Raw genomic sequence first — 17,703 nt, forward strand, 5'->3', positions numbered from 1 at the left:
GGCGTTTAGCAATGTCCTTGTTAATCTTTTTCGATCAACTTGCAGTTGAACCATTTCCTCCAAAATGACACACTCCATATCCAATGTATTTTGTGACATTTAGTTGGTTAAGTGGCCTGCTAGTTGCTTGAGAATTACAAAAGGATCATTACTGGTGTGTTATAATTGGATACTATTTTTTCATTACTGCGAAAAAAAAATTCTATATCCATGCTATCCAGCAATTCTGTTAATGATCCTTAATTATAATGACAAATGGGCATTTGTCCTTATTCTGGGAAAATCTAATCTTTTGTGTTCAGTGCGACACAGGCTGTGAACACATAGCACAATTGCACTGAATCGCTCACTACTGCACTACATTGCTGGAAATGTTATACCATGCTAGCATTTTTCAAAACCATTTGTATCAATGTAAACATTTGACAGTAACTAACGGTAATTTACTCTGCATGTGGCCACTCATTTGTTCCTACCTTTCTTTGCAAATGGAGCGCTTGTTACTGCTAAGTGAAATACTCCAACACTTTGTTTGCATTTCTTGTTACTGCAGTTCCTTGATGCTGTCATGTGATTTCATTACCAAGCTGGTGCGCTTTTAGTTTTGGAGTTTTTCACTTACCAGGAATGAGGACTGTACGGTTCGACAAATATGGTCAGTGAGTCGCTGAGGCGCATTGACCAGGAAACATCCAAGTTTTGTTTCCTGGCCTGTGGGAGTTTTCTGATCTCAACCTCATATCAAGTACCACAGTGAAATGTAGAAATGCAGAAGACCGATTAAATTTAAAAGCTCATAAAAAAGCCACTTAGTCCATCGTGTCTGTGTAACAGCTATCTCGGTTTGGCTTAGTTTCCGTTCTTACTCTGTTACAGGTCAGCCTGATCTTCGTTTTGCATATCTTGGTAGGTATGCCTGGGCGAAATTCTCCCCAAAAATGACTAAGTGGCCATTTTGGGCGTGTGAGTAGGTATAGATGGCCGGCGCAATTCCCATCACGATCTTCCCGCAGAATTCCGCTCAATGTCCATGCCTGTTCTTCTACTCCTTTCTGCATCCTGCCATTTATTGTGTTTTCCCCTGCCTTGTTATCTGTCCCCAAATACGTTGCCTTTCACTTCTCCAGATTGCAGTCCAGTTATAATAATAATAATAATCACTTATTGTCACAAGTAGGCTTCAATGAAGTTACAGTGAAAAGCCCCTGGGGCGAGATTCTCCGACCCCCCGCCAGATCGGAGAATCACCGGGGGCTGGCGTGAATCCCGCCCCCGCCGGTTGCCGAATTCTCCGGCACCAGATATTCGGCGGGGGCGGGAATCGCGCCGCGCCGGTTGGCGGGCCCCCCCCCATGATTCTCCGGCCCGGATGGGCCGAAGTCCCGCCGCTAAAATGCCTGTCCCGCCGGTGTAGAGTAAACCACCTACCTTACCGGCGGGACAAGGCGGCGCGGGCGGGCTCCGCGGACCTGGGGGGGACGCGGAGCGATCTGGCCCCGGGGGGTGCCCCCACGGTGGCCTGGCCCGTGATCGGGGCCCACCGATCCGCGGGCGGGCCTGTGCCGTGGGGGCACTCTTTCCCTTCCGCCTTCGCCAAGGTCTCCACCATGGCGGAGGCGGAAGAGACTCCCTCCCCTGCGCATGCGCGGGAATGCCGTCAGCGGCCGCTAACGCTCCCGCGCATGCGCCGCCCGGAGATGTCATTTCCGCGCCAGCTGGCGGGGCACGAAAGGCCTTTTCCGCCAGCTGGCGGGGCGGAAATGTGTCCGGCGCCGGCCTAGACCCTTAAGGTTGGGGCTCGGCCCCCAAAGATGCGGAGCATTCCGCACCTTTGGGGCGACACGATGCCCGACTGATTTGCGCCGTTTTGGGCGCCAGTCGGCGGACATCACGCTGATACCAGAGAATTTCGCCCCTGGTCGCCACAATCCAGGCGCCTGTCCAGGGAGGCCGGTACGGGAATTGAACCCGCGCTGCTGGCCTTGTTCTGCATTACAAGCCAGCTGTTTAGCCTACTGTGCTAAACCAGCCCCTATTGCCTCTTTTCTGCCGATCTGATCATTGGTATCTTCGGCTCGGTCGACATCCTTCTTCCTCATTATCAGCCATTTTACCAATTCTTTTCTCCTCTGAAAATTTCTTCATCACTCCCCCTACATTTATGCTAAATAACTGATATGAACCATTAAAAGCAAGGGAGGCAGTACTGAGCACTGCAGACCCACTGGAAAACAGCCTTCCATCACCGAAACAATCATTGACAATTATCTTTGGCTTTCCGAGACTAAGCCAATTTTGGTCCCAAAACGTGCCACTTCCCCATAGATCCCGGCGCTTTTATTTGTCTGACTAGCCTGCCATGTCTTACCTTGTCAAAATCCTTTCTAAAATCCATGTCGACATCAAATGCGCTACCCTCATTGCGTTTCTTTGCTACTTCCTCTGAAGGTTCAGTCAAGGTAATCAGACTGTCTTTTCTTACCCAACCCATGCTGAACGCCCTTGGTTCTTTTGTGCCTTTTTAAATGACCATCTGTACTGTCCATCAGCAGTGTGTCCAATAATTTGCCCAGCACCAAGAATTGGTTGCCTGGCCTCTAATTACTCTGTCCATTTTTTGCTGCCTACTTTTAAAGAATGGTACACCTGAGAAGTCCTCCAGGGTCATACCTGCAGCCAGAGATTATTTGAAAATCATGTTCAGAGCCTCCCCTGTTTCCTCCCTTGTTTCTCTGAACAGCTTGGGTACATATTACAACAGGACTTGGCAATTTATTTATGTTCAAATGTGCTAAGCCTCTTAACATTTCCTCTTTTACTATGTTCATTTCAGCCAATATTACAAGCTCCTCTTTAACTGAAATGTCTGCACAATCTTCGGTGAACTTGGAAACAAAGGACTGAATTTTCACTTTGGAATCGGGAAATAAGAGTTGGGGAAGGTTCCTTGTCCCGAATCTGCCCCCGGGGAGACAGTGACTGGATATTTGGAGGCTCCCTCTTAATTGGCATAGAGTCAGGCTCCCTGACCAATAAAAGTAGTCAGGAGGGATCTCAAAGCTGGAAAGCCAATCAGAAGCCTTCCAGAATTCAAGGAGCAATGAGGTGCAGTAAAAGAAAGATACTTCAACATGAAATCCCTCAACAGGGTAGCTTTGGCAATACCCATACACAGGCAGGCAGGATGTGCATGTGGGCCTGCTGGAGTGCTAGCAGCCTCGACTAAATTTAGGTGCCAGTGGAACTGTTCGCCCATCACATGGGGAAGCTGGAGGCCAATCAGAAAATTCCAGTCAGCCTTCTGTCAGTGCTGTTGAGAAGACTCTTAATGAGCCTAATTGGCTGCTAACCTTGTGGAGGCAGGCAGCCTTGTTCAGTCCAAACCCATCTCTCCTAAACTGGCTGGTGCCAGGGACGGTATTGCCAAATCAACGTGCCAGCTGGCACTGCTCTTTTCAATCCCTATCTGCTTCCATTGGTGCATGAAAATCCTCCCCAAGGTATTTCTTAAGAGCTAAACCTACATCTTCTGCCTCTACATCCGTCCCAACTTGGTCAGCCATGATCCTATTAAATGGTGGAGCAGGCTCGAAGGGCGGAATGGCCTACTTCTACTCCTAATTCATATGTTCCTGTTTTCATCTCTAATAGGTTTTACGTTTGCTGTTCTGATGAAAGGCTATTGAACTGAAACATTCTGGGCGTGATTCTCCCGCAATCAGCGGGATGGCCCGACGCGGGCGCCAAGAACGGCGCAAACCACTCCGGCATTGGGCCACCCGGAAGTTGCGGAATCCTCCGTACTTCTGGGGGCTAGGCTCGTGCCGGAGGTGTTGGCGCCGCGCCAACCAGCGGCGAAGGGCTGCCCTGGTCCCGCACATGCGCAGAACTGCCGGCATGTTTTGCACATGCGCAGGGGGTGTCTTCTCCGCGCCGGCCATGGAGGAGCCCTACAGAGGCCGGCACAGAGGGAAAGAGTGCTCCCATGGCACAGGCCCGCCCACAGATCGATGGGCCCCAATCTTGGATCAGGCTACCGTGGGGGCCCCCTCTGGGGCCGAATCCTCCCGCGCCCCCCCGAGGACTCCGGTAGACAGCCTACAAGCTAGGTCCCATCATGATGGCCATGTCCATTCCACGCCGGCGGGACTGGCTGAAAACAGGCGGCCGCTCGGCCCATGGGGGCCCGGAGAATTGCCAGGGGGGGGGTGCTGCCAACGGCCCCCGACCGGCGTGGCGTAAACCCCGCCCCCGCCCGAAACCCGGCGGGGGGGGGGTGTCAGAGAATCCCGCCCTATGTTTCCATCGCTACAGTTGTTGCCGGACTTACTTCCAACATTTTCCTCTTTCATTTCAAATTTCCAGCTCCCACTATATTATGCTTTTGACTTAGTTCCTAGTCTTTCACTGGCAATTCTATAGTTCTTTATGCACTCATAAAACATCTGTAATTTTTCTTGTTTGTAATGCCCCACATTTTTTTCATGTTATCTCTTTGCCTTCCTAATTTTCTTATTAAATTTTCCCCTTAAAACTCCTGTCGGCTTTCTGTAGCATTGAGTATCTAACAAATGTTCTCCTTTTTAAACTTATCCTATTGTTTATAGTCTTGAGGCTGTTTTGATTTGGGAGTTCCTCTCACATTCTTTGTAGGAACATATGTGTCCTGAATCCTCCCAATTTCCTCCAAGATTACCTTCCGCTGCTTCAACTAATCCCACCCACTTTTACTGAATCACAGCTTCGTAAAATTGGCCGTTCCCTAATTTAAAATGTTTTCTCCTTTCCATAACTACGCTAAATCTAACTGAATTATGATCACTATTACCAAAATACTCTTGCATTGACAGCCCTCCCACAAAGCCACCGTCATTCCTTAAATCGAGGCCCAGATTTACTCCTCTTGTTGGGCTATCTACATACTAGCTGAAAAAGATTTCCTGAATACACTTTAAGAATGTTATGTTCTCTGTATCTTTTTTGCTGATTTTATCCTAATTAGGATCGATGAAATGGCCTACATTATTTTACTTCCTTGAAATTTGCTTATATATTTGCTCCTATATCTGCCTCTGACTGTTTGGGGGTCTACAGTACACTCCCAAAAGTGTAGTTGCTCCTTTTTTTAGTTCCTCAGTTCAAACCATACGGCCTCCTTCCATCATATCGTCCCTCCTCACAGTGATGTGTGTATGTGTTCAAGCACAGTATTCGGATAATATTGGGCTGTTCTCTGGGGTGGTTCGGTAGCACAGTGGCTAGCACTGCTACCTGTTGGAAATGCTTAGTAAGTCCGGCAACATATGTCACGACAGAAACATAACGTTTCAGCTCAATAACCTTGCATCAGAACAGCAAACGTAGAGGCTACTAGAGACTAAAACAGGAACACACGAAATAGGAGCAGAAGTAGGCCATTCAGCCCTTCGAGCCTGCTCTGCCATTTAATAGGATCTTGGCCGATCATGTTGCTACCAAGGACCCAGGTTCGATTCCAATCTCGGGTTACTGTCTGTGTGGAGTTTGCACATTCTCTCCATGTCTGCGTCGGTTTCCTCTGGGTGCTCTGCTTTCCTCTCACAGTCCAAAGATGTGCCGGTTAGGTGAATTGGCCAGGCTAAATTGCCCCTACGCGTCGAAAGGTTAGGTGAGGTTACGGCAATAGGGCAGGGGATTGGGCATAGGTAGGGTGCTCTTTCTGAGGGCTGGTGCAGACTCGATGGGCCGAATGGCCTCCTTCTGCACTGTAAGGATTCTATAGATACCTCTGTTATTAGGTAGCTTCATAACACTAGCTTAGGGCTCACAGGCATGAAGGATGACTGTTCATGGGTAATGTACCAGAGACTGAAAGATGTCCTTGAATCTGTACTTCTTCAAAGCTGACAAAGGGTCATCTGGACTCGAAACGTTAGCTCTTTTCTCTCCCTACAGATGCTGCCAGACGTACTGAGACTTTCCAGCATTTTCTCTTTGGTTTCAACTTTAATAGTTTATGTATCTGCCTTATCCCTAAGTAAACCCAAGTTGCAGCCATAAAAGGCCCAATGTTCAACAACTGGAGATTCATCTTTGCCTAATATATCTCGATCTTATTATCTAGTGAATATACATAATACACATATTAGATGATATAAATCTTTTAATTTTAAATGTTCATTTCCCAGCCATTCATTCAGGTTTCACTTTTCCTAATGATTTACATCCTTGGTACGTGAAATGAGAGAGATCTGGATTTACATTTTTAATCTTTCAAGATTGATTTTTAAAAGCAAAAATGGAAAGTAGTCGTTTGTCTTTTTGTATTACCGATGTATATTTAGATCAATTATCCAGTCACTTTCCCTTTATACTTCTGTGTGCAAGGGCCATGTGCACATGGCCAAAATACTGTTTGCCCCAGCGGTGCTCATTTCAAAATATTCGGCCTCAGCACTGGAGTCTTGAATTAGGTTTCTGTGTTCTATTCCATGTACATCGCTGATGTTTCTTCACCACCACCCCCCCCCCCCCCCCCCCGCCTAGACAGAGGACAATGTTTTGCAATGACCCCTAGCAGTAGGCACTAGTTGAATGCACAATCCTTCCTTTAATATTTTACAGGGCTGCAAATGACGAAGGAGGAAGGGACTCTTTTATCAAAAATGACCAAGGACAAGAAAATTTCTATGGAGCTTCAGCTGGATATTTGAAGAATTATTGTTCTTTAGGTATTCTACTTCAACACAGATAAAGTACCTCATTATTATTCAAAGATTATAGAAGTGCACTACGTACAGGTATTGTACTGTACCCGTGACTTTCCTTTGTAATATTTTTATTATATTTGTCTGATTTAAACTATGCTCCAAGTGTTTACATTAAATTACAGCAACCTCAACTCCACCCCAACCCCTCCCTCCCGCCAACGCCCCCCCCCCCCCCCCCCCCCCCCCCCCCCCCTTCCTGCAGTGCATATGCTGCAGTTTTGTTTTGCATTTATATGACTTTTACACCTGCAAGTTTTTTGGGATAGTGAAAAAGAGTATTTATTCTCGTCGGTGACAATTGAATTGTAATTGTAATTAGCGGTAAGAGTGTGTGTGCAGAAGTCGGAGCTTAATTTCCTCATATTGCTAGCCTTTTATCATCCTGAAATCGTTCCGAGGAATATTTGTTAGCGTCTTGGCATATCTTTCTTTATCTTTTTCCGTATGGCTCGCCGAGTACCTTCATAGCCATTTTTTTTTACCTCGTGAGGGTGGTTTCAGGGCAAGTTGGGTGCTTACACTGAGTGACTCAGGCTGACCTAATTAATGGTGGTAAAAGTGTTGAATCAAAGTAAGCCTTATTTGAAAAAAAGATTTTGGGGGTATTTGAAAATCAGTTGCAAATGCATGTCCCCACCCTATCCAAAATATCTCTAAAATATTGACATATGTCGAGACGAGTGATAAAATGCAACATTTTCATTCTCCTTAAACAGGTACCACTGAGACACAATGGGCGGGATTCTATGATCCTGAGGCTAAGTGTTGACGCCTTAGGAAACGCCGTCGCGTTTCACGACGGCGTCAACACGGCCTCAGGATCAACAATTCTGGCCCCTACAGGGGGCCAGCACGGCACTGGAGCGGTTCACGCCACTCCAGCTGATGATCCAGGCAACAAATAGGCGCCGCGGGATCCGTACATGCGCAGGGGCACCGGCGCCAATGCGCGCATGCGCAGTGGCTTCCTTCAATGTGCCGGCACGACGCAACATGGCACAGGACTGCAGGGGCCGGCGCGGAAGAAATGAGGCCCCCAGCCAGAGAGGCAGGTCCGCCGATCGGTGGGCCCCAATCGCGGGCCAGGCCACATCGGAGCCCCCCCCCCCGGGGTCGGACCCCCCCTCCCTCCCACAGGCCACCCCCGGACCCTTCAATGCCGAGGTCCCACTAGCTGAGAGCAGGTGTGGATGGCAGCGGGGGACTCGCCGTTTTTACGGTTGCCGCTCGGCCCATCCCGGGCCGAGAATCGGCAGGCCGGCCGCGCAGAGCGGCCCCTGACTGGCGCTGCTCCAACCACGCCGGCGCCAGTGGCGCCGATTCTCTGCTCTGCGGAGAATCGCGTGCCAGCGTCAGGGCAGCATGGCGCGATTCACGCTGGTCGCGGGGATTCTCCGGCCCGGCCCTGGGTTGAGAGAATCCCGCCCTGTATACTTTTTCCCGAGCAGTGCCAATATAGGGGAATTATACAAATGTGCTTTAGGAAACAACCTAAGATTGTGGATGAACAAGATTGGAAGGGGAAGACTGACATTTGACTTGCACTGCTTTTGTGAAATCAAGAAACACATCCCAAAATGCCCCATCTTTCTAACCTTGTAGTTGAAGCAGGATGGGACCAAGGAGGTTGCAAAAAGTAAGAGAAATAAACACAAAGCATTGTATCCCTAGCACCACCTCCATATGAGGTGCTATACATAGACTTAACCATTGATCTGTATATTAAACCAGAACATTGGAAAGTACAGGACCAGCAAAGTCTCTTCAATCCATCTGGTTCGTTGCAATAAAAACTCCAATGGATAGAACCTGTGAATAAAATTTCTCTTGGAAGTTCCTGATCTCCTGCCATTGTTTTGGTGGAAGACTGGTGGAAACCTTGGAGAGACATCAATGCCTGTTGATGTTGTTTTTTTCCTGGGATTTTAAAATGATCGAAAATGATTTAAAATGAACAAAAGTCTCAGGTGAAATTGGATGGACCCTTGTGGTACAAGCATTTTTTGCATATGATTGGGGCACAAACCTTTGGTATATGTGGATGCACCATTCTGGATATGGCAGATTGATGGACTAGATGGCCTTTTCTGATTTCTTGGGGTGGAGTTTACAGGGCACTGCATTATGGGCCAGGGTTTAGAGAACCCCAAAGTGTATCATGAAGTTCACCTAACCCACAACTTTTAATAGATTGTGGTAGGGGAGCACATGGCCCACTCTACAGGTGTGGTACAGCAGAAATGGAAAAGTATTTTTTAAAGCAAAACAATGTTTATTCTATTAACTAAGTTAACCTTTTTAAAACAAACAGTGAACATCTTAGCAACCATTAATTCAAATACAACCCCCAAAGAATACAACACTAAGTAATGCGTACGCTGTCCTTTTAACATCCAGAAGACTGACAAAAAACATAATCTTTAACAGAAGCACATCAGGTTCAAGTCACTACTCAGAACATTTATAATTCTGTATTCACCAAATAATCAAGAGACAGTCTTTTCATGGCAGAGAGAACAGCAGTAGAACTGCTTTGACTGGCTTCAGCTCCAACACTGAAAACGAAACCAAAAAGACCCAGACACACCCAAGCTTTTCTCAAAGTGAAACTAAAAAACAGAACCAGAGCTCAGCTCCACCCACACTCCGACATCACTGTAACATGAGCAGCTAATCATTTATTAAAGTGACATTCTCATGACAACTGTGTTCCCTGCCCCCCCTCCCCCCCCCCTCCCTGTGGGGTATTGGCAGAACCTGGCTGGCAGGATTCAGTGAAGGGGATGGTGGGGAGATGGGCTTGAGATCTAGGTTAAATGGAGGCATCACCTTTTGGGAAGTGCCTCCAATGAGCACAGGGGCACCCCAAAGAAGATTCCCTGCCCTCACTCCCTTGCCATATCTTTAGACATTAAGAGGTGACTTAAGGACTTCAATAGCCCTAGGGTAGGCTGACCCCATGCCCACCCCCAAATAAAATGGGAGAGGCTGGTTGGAGGCAAGAGAGAACGTGGCAGAATGGATATGTGCTGCATTTTACTAGCACCCCACCTTCAAACACACTCGCAGGAGAGCATAAATTCCAGCCTTTTACCTACATGTTTGCATTTTTTTTTTAACCAAGGGAATCTTACTTATTTAACAAAAGTTACTGGTCACAGTTACAGACAGTTCTCCACAAGTCACAGAAAGGAACTTCTTCTCAGCCTCACAAAAAACATGAATACTTCCCCCCATTTTAGATTGTGTGTAATGGTTCATGTAGAGCAAGCTGAATTTTAAAAGCAATTCCAAATGTACGTGAAAAGTGACTTGACAATTGATTTTACTGTGAGAAAGATCAAAGGAGGATGGATCAACATGTTATTGCCATAAGCATTAGCTTTCTAGTTTGTTAATTTGCAATTTTAGATGTGATTTATAAATTTATTTCTTAATGGTTTTCTAAATGGTGGATTTCTTAATAGTTTCCCGAGTTAGAGGTATTGACGTGTTATTGACGAATTGGCTTCAGGCACATTAATAGTATTGGTGTTTTAAGGTGGGGATGGCTATGGAGGTGGGCTGTAGGGACACCAGCAAATTGAGATGGGGTGTAGGCATATTATAAAAATGGGGATGGCCAGTATGCATGCTGTAGCAAATGCAGATGGTCTGTATTTACACTGTAGCAAACGGGAATGGTCCGCATGCACATTATAGCATGTGGCAATGGTAAAGTTGCCATCTGTGAGTAAATGTAATCCTAGAGGTTTCATCACATGACTTTCACCCACACTCCAGCCATTAATTGACCAATTGTTGTGACTGATGCACGATCAATTACACAAAGAAGAGAGTTGGATGCAATCGAGGCTTTATTACACAGAGATGTGTGGCCTTCTACAGCAGCTGGCGAAATGGCTGCTGTACGAGGAGCACACATATTTATACTCCGCCTACTGGGCGGAGCCAGCAGGCAAAGAACTACCCCCGTACCTGTAGTACAGTGCCGTCCCACAAAGCACCTAATATATACATCAGTGGTGACTACCACAGTGACGTACTGCCTTTCTACACCAATTGGAAAGCAAAATTAGGTAATACTTGACTGTCAGCCAAACAGCATCTCCCCTCTACCCCTGCCCCATTGTCAATGCTTTTATATCTGGTAAAGAGAAATATATGAAGAAAACTTTTAAAAAAATACTGGGTGGGATTCTCCCTTTTGGGGACTAAGTCCCCACGCCTGCCGGAAAACGGGCTAGAATCACTCCGGACTTTTTCCTAGAAAGTCCGGGGTGATTCTCCGTTCTCTATGGGGCTAGCACAGCCCCGGCGTGTGTCCCGCAGCTCTGGCTACTGGCGGGGACTGCTGCCCAGGCTGCATATGCGCGTGGCTTCTGCAAGCGGGTCTGCGCATGTTCGCAGCTTCCCACTTCGGTGCGGGCGACGCTGACATGGCGGATGGAGACGCTGGGCCGCGCGGACGAAGGTAGGTCCTCCTCCGATCGCGATGGCCCGGCGATCGGTGGCCCCCGATCGCAGGCCAGCCCACCGCTGAGGCCCCCCCCAGAGTCCGGTGCGGGCTCGGAGAATCCCGACCACTATGACCCTATGATTTCTCTCCAAGGTTGCACGCAGCAGTCTGCTGAATATTAATTTTCATTTCCTGAAGACTCCAGGCCAATCCTGGAGGGTTGGCAACCCTACGGGCAGTGTTCACAGTGTAACAAATGGTGATTTCTTTCATGGAGTCTCTACAGTGCAAAAGGAGGCCATTTGGCCCATCGGGTATTCACCGATCCACTGGAAGAGCACCCTACCTAGACCCCTCTCCTGCCCTACCCCGTCCTGCACGTCCCTGTATACTAAGGGGCAATTTTTATCATGGCCAATCCACCTAACCTGCATATCTTAGGACTGTGGCAGGAAACCAGAGATCCAGAGGAAACCCACGCAAACAAAAGTGAGAAAGTGCAAATTCCACACAGACAGTCATCCAAGGCCGGCATTGAATCCGTGTCCCTGGTGCTGTGGGGCCGCAGTGCTATCACTGTGTCACCCTGCCTCCCGTAAAAAGCATATCTTCACACATCCACTTTTTTACCTTCGCGGAATAGTGGAATGATTCCAAATCTGATTATCAGTCTGTGGAATTGCATTATGTGGTAGTATGTATTGGGGGTCATGTGGGACTGGAAGCCCTAATGTCATTGGCTGACAGATCCCGGGTCTTGGTTGGCCATTGACCTCTAGCTCCGCCCTGAAGACGGAGTATAAGAAGCCGGAGTCCTCCCCCGCAGGCCAGTCTACTACTGAGCTGCGGGGGAACAGACACGCTTAATAAAGCCTCATCGACTTCACTCTATTCGTCTCACGGAGTCTTTGTGCGCTACAATTTATTAAGCGTGCCTAAAAAGGACTATGGAGCTCAGGATCATTCCGGAATGCCTGAGGATCAGCCCCCACGCAGTGAACGCGGCAGCAGCCTTCAAGCACTGGCAGACTTGCTTCGAGGCCTACCTCAGAACGACCACCGGCCGGGTCACAGAAGACCAAAAACTACAGGTCCTGCACTCGAGGGTGAGCACGGAAATCTTCTCCCTCATCGAAGACTCGGACGATTTCCAGACGGCGTTCGCAGCACTGAAAACTCTCTATGTCCTCCCAGTTAACCAAATCTACGCTCGCTACCAGCTCGCGACGAGACGGCAAGGTCCCGGAGAATCGATGGACGAATTCTACGCCGCGCTGCTGATTTTGGGACGAGCCTGCAGCTGCCCTTCGGTGAACGCAAATGAACACACGGACATGTTAATGCGCGATGCTTTTGTGGCAGGTATGAATTCCTCCCAAATCCGCCAAAGACTTCTAGAAAGAGAGTCGCTAGGACTCTCAGAGGCCCGGACCCTAGCAGCCTCCCTAGACGTGGCCGCGCGTAATACCCGCGCCTACGGCCCCGACCGCGCGGCAGCCCATTGGGCTCCGTATGTACCCGTCGCGACAAACCCACCCCCCCCGGACACCCCACAGGCTTGCGCGGTCCAAACGCCGAGTCGCACCGGGGGCGCCCGCTGTTATTTCTGCGGCCAGGCGAAACACCCCCGGCAGCGCTGCCCGGCCCGCGCAGCTATCTGCAAGAGCTGCGGGAAAAAGGGCCATTACGCGGTTGTGTGCCGGTCCCGTGAGGTCGCCGCTGTCCCGGGAGAACAGGGAGCTCTGCAAGCCGTTTACGCGTCCCAACCCCCCCAGCACGCCATGTACGACCCGCAGGCGCAGCCGCTCTGGGTCCCGACCACCGCGGTCCCGGGAGAACAGGGAGCCCTGCACGCCGCTTACGCTCCCCAACCCCCCTCCCCGTACCCCATGTATGACCCGCCGGCGCTACCGCTTGGGGTCCCGGCCACCACTCTCCACGGAGAAGAGGGAGATTTGCGCGTCCCTAACGCCCCCCTAACCCCCACCCCGCGCCCCACGTCTGACCCGCCGGCGCCACCAACTTGGGTCCCGACCACCGCTGTCCCCGGTGAGGGAGCTCCGCGCGGTCCTAGCGCTCCCAGCCCCCCCCAGCGCCCCATGTGCGACCCGCAGACGCCGCCATTTTGGGTCCCGGCCATCATGAGGGGAGGAAGGGCGCCGCCATCTTGGACCGCCCCAGACCTGTACGACGCGTGAGGGCGGCCATTTTGTCCACCCCCGTCACCATCTTGTGACCCACCAGCCACGTGTGATGTATGGGGGCAGCCATTTTGTCCATCCCGACGCCATCTTGGACAGCAACAACGGACCCCACTCCACTACTACAACCACGTCTCGCTTCAATTACGCTCGATCAAGCTCGGCCCCGGACACTCCAGACGTCGACGACAACGGTGCTAATAAACGGCCACGAGACGCCATGCCTAGCCGACTCCGGGAGCACGGAGAGCTTTATCCACCCCGACACGGTAAGACGCTGTCCCTTGACCACCTATCCCAGCGCACAAAAGATTTCCCTAGCTGCAGGATCCCACTCCGTACAGATCCAAGGATTCTGCATAGTTACCCTAACGGTGCAGGGGAGGGAGTTCAAAAACTACAAACTAAACGTCCTTCCCCAACTCTGTGCCCCCACCTTGCTGGGATTAGATTTCCAATGCAATCTACAGAGCCTTACGTTCAAATTCGGCAGCCCAATACCCCCACTCACTATCTGCGGCCTCGCAACCCTCAAGGTGCAACCCCCGTCCTTGTTTGCAAACCTCACCCCGGATTGCAAACCCGTCGCCACTAGGAGCAGACGGTACAGTGCCCAAGACCGGACCTTCATTCGGTCCGAAGTCCAGCGGCTACTAAAGGAGGGCATAATCCAGGCCAGCAATAGTCCCTGGAGAGCGCAGGTGGTAGTAGTGAAGACAGGGGAGAAACAAAGGATGGTCATAGACTATAGCCAGACCATCAACAGGTACACACAACTAGACGCGTACCCTCTCCCCCGCATATCCGACATGGTCAATCGGATTGCCCAATATAAAGTCTTCTCCACCGTGGACCTCAAGTCCGCCTACCATCAGCTCCCCATCCGCCCAAGTGACCGCAAGTACACAGCCTTCGAGGCAGACGGGCGATTATACCATTTCCTAAGGGTCCCTTTTGGCGTCACAAACGGGGTCTCGGTCTTCCAACGGGAGATGGACCGAATGGTTGATCAACATGGGTTGCGGGCCACGTTCCCGTATCTCGACAATGTAACCATCTGTGGCCACGACCAGCAGGACCACGACGCCAACCTCCAAAAATTCCTCCAGACCGCCACAGCCTTGAACCTCACGTACAACGAGGACAAGTGCGTTTTTAGCACCAATCGGCTAGCCATTCTGGGCTACGTAGTGCGCAATGGGATAATAGGCCCCGACCCCGAACGTATGCGCGCCGTCATGGAATCTCCCCTCCCGCACTGCCCAAAAGCCCTGAAACGCTGCCTGGGGTTCTTTTCATACTACGCCCAGTGGGTACCCCAGTACGCAGACAAGGCTAATACAGACCACGACCTTCCCTCTGTCGACAGAGGCTTGCCAGGCCTTCAGCCGCATCAAAGCGGATATCGCAAAGGCCACGATGTGCGCCATCGACGAGTCCCTCCCCTTCCAGGTCGAGAGCGACGCCTCCGACGTAGCTCTAGCGGCCACCCTTAACCAAGCGGGCAGACCCGTGGCCTTTTTCTCCCGGACCCTCCACGCCTCAGAAATCCGCCACTCCTCAGTGGAAAAGGAAGCCCAAGTCATAGTGGAAGCTGTGCGACATTGGAGGCATTACCTGGCCGGCAGGAGATTCACTCCACTCACGGACCAATGGTCGGTAGCCTTCATGTTCAATAATGCACAGCGGGGCAAAATCAAAAACGACAAGATCTTAAGGTGGAGGATCGAGCTCTCCACCTTCAACTATGAGATTTTGTATCGTCCCGGAAAGCTGAACGAGCCGTCCGATGCCCTATCCCGCGGCACATGTGCCAACGCACAAATTAACCGCCTCCAAACCGTCCAGGAGGACCTCTGCCACCCGGGGGTCACTCGGTTTTTCCACTTCATCAAGTCCCGCAATCTCCCATACTCTTTAGAGGAGGTCCGTACAGTCACAAGGGACTGCCACATCTGCGCGGAATGCAAACCGCATTTTTTCAGGCCGGATGGAGCGCACCTGATTAAGGCTTCCCGCCCCTTCGAACGCCTCAGTCTCGATTCCAAAGGGCCCCTCCCCTCCACCGACCGCAACGCATATTTTCTTAATGTGGTGGACGAATACTCCCGCTTCCCTTTTGCTATTCCCTGCTCTGACATGACCGCGGCCACAGTCATTAAAGCCCTGAACAGCATCTTCACACTGTTCGGTTACCCCGCATACGTCCACAGCGACATGAGTGACGAGCTGTGCCAGTTTCTGCTCAGTAAGGGCATAGCCTCAAGCAGGACGACCAGCTACAACCCCCGGGGGAACGGGCAAGTAGAGAGGGAGAACGGCACGGTCTGGAAGGCCGTCCTACTGGCCCTACGGTCCAAGGACCTCCCAGTTTCACGGTGGCAGGAGGTCCTCCCGGACGCTCTCCACTCCATCCGGTCGTTATTATGTACGAGCACTAATCAAACGCCTCATGAGCGTCTCCTTGTCTTCCCTAGGAGGTCCTCCTCTGGAACATCGCTGCCGACCTGGCTGGCGGCCCCAGGACCCATCTTGCTCCGAAAGCATGTGCGGGCACATAAGGCAGACCCGTTGGTCGAAAGGGTTCACCTCCTCCACGCGAACCCGCAGTACGCTTACGTGGAGTACCTCGACGGCCGACAGGACACGGTCTCCCTGCGGGATCTGGCGCCCGCCGGCAACACACACACCCCCCCGACACCATTCACCCAACCCCCCCCTCTTCCTGCCACTGCCGCACCCCGCGACCGCCCCCTTCCCAGGAGGATCGGTTCCCCTCCCCTCAGGCCCGACCAAGAATAAAGCCCAAGCTGAAACTGTAAGGCTCCCGGAGACGACAACACCGGTACAAGCACCACCACCACCAAACGGGGCCTAGGCGATTGACACGGACGACCAGACCGCCCGACCGACTCGTGGCGTCGATCTAAATCAAATATGGACTTTTTCACAAGAACATTTTGCTTTTCTCCCTACACCCTTTGTAAATAGTTGAAACAGGACAAAATTGTACAATACTGTATTGCCATGTGAATGTTTTTTCTTTCCTCCCAGGACCAGCTCTGTAAACCCTTACCACCATACGAAGCATCACCCCGCCGGGTTCATTTTTGACAAGGGGTGAATGTGGTAGTATGTATTGGGGGTCATGTGGGACTGGAAGCCCTAATGTCATTGGCTGACAGATCCCGGGTCCTGGTTGGCCGTTGACCTCTAGCTCCGCCCTGAAGGCGGAGTATAAGAAGCCGGAGTCCTCCCCCGCAGGCCAGTCTACTATTGAGCTGCGGGGGAACAGACATGCTGAATAAAGCCTCATCGACTTCACTCTATTCGTCTCACGGAGTCTTTGTGCGCTACACATTATCAACGCTCCTTCCAAGGCAACAAGTCCTGGTGTTGGACTTTGAAACCAGAGCTTCTGGTGCAGAGGTAGTGATGCTACCACTGTGCCACAAGACCCCCAACTAATGATGGTGATATCGGCATTAAACAGGAAATGAGGGTAGACTGTTTGCACAGTGTAGAAATACGAGTCATGGATGAGCGAAACGCCAAGGACTTTTTAAGGGTAATTTTGAGGATAAAAGCTTTGTACATTCCTTTATATTTTTCTCTTTTGCCAACAGATCCAAAGCAACATGAATTCAATCGCCATTCAGCTGCACCAGTTGAATTTCGTCACAGCATTTCACTAAAAATAAACTTATACCCTCCCCATTTAATATCTATTTTGGATCCTATTTCTATCAATTTTCTGGTGGAGCATTCCATGTCCTAACAAACTTCCTGGGCGAAATTCTCCGACCCCCCGCCGGGTCGGAGAATCGCTGGGGGCTGGCGTGAATCCCGCACCCGCTGGTTTCCGAAGTCTCCGGCACCAGAGATTCCGCGGGGGCGGGAATCACGCCGCTCCGGTTGGCGGGCCCCCCCCCCGCTCGATTCTCCGACCCGGATGGGCCGAAGTCCCGCCGCTAAAATGCCTGTCCCGCCGGCGTAAATTAAACCACCTACCTTACTGGCGGGACAAGGCGGCGCGGGCGGGCTCCGGGGTCCTGGGGGGGTGATCTGGCCCCGGGGGGTGCCCCCACGGTGGCCTGGCCCGCGATCGGGGCCCACCGATCCGCGGGCGGGCCTGTGCCGTGGGGGCACTCTTTCCCTTCCGCCTCCGCCACGGTCTCCACCACGGCGGAGGCGGAAGAGACTCCCTCCACTGCGCATGCGCGGGAATGCAGTCAGCGGCCGCTGATGCTCCCGTGCATGCGCCGCCCGGAGATGTCATTTCCGCGCCAGCTGG

The 17,703-nt window shown here is 51.1% G+C and overlaps 1 long non-coding RNA gene across 1 annotated transcript in view; it reads left to right on the forward strand.

Moving 5' to 3' along the window:
• The window catches only part of LOC140388094 (uncharacterized), a 36,408-nt gene extending 18,947 nt beyond the window's left edge, over positions 1-17,461 (forward strand). Inside the window, exons 2-3 of the long non-coding RNA XR_011934084.1 lie at positions 6,604-6,734; positions 17,036-17,461. This is a non-coding gene — a long non-coding RNA (uncharacterized lncRNA). The remainder of the gene's footprint in view (positions 1-6,603; positions 6,735-17,035) is intronic.
• Positions 17,462-17,703: the final 242 nt, after the last annotated feature.

Source organism: Scyliorhinus torazame, chromosome 13, assembly GCF_047496885.1.
Source record: "Scyliorhinus torazame isolate Kashiwa2021f chromosome 13, sScyTor2.1, whole genome shotgun sequence".
Lineage (NCBI taxonomy): Eukaryota > Metazoa > Chordata > Chondrichthyes > Carcharhiniformes > Scyliorhinidae > Scyliorhinus > Scyliorhinus torazame.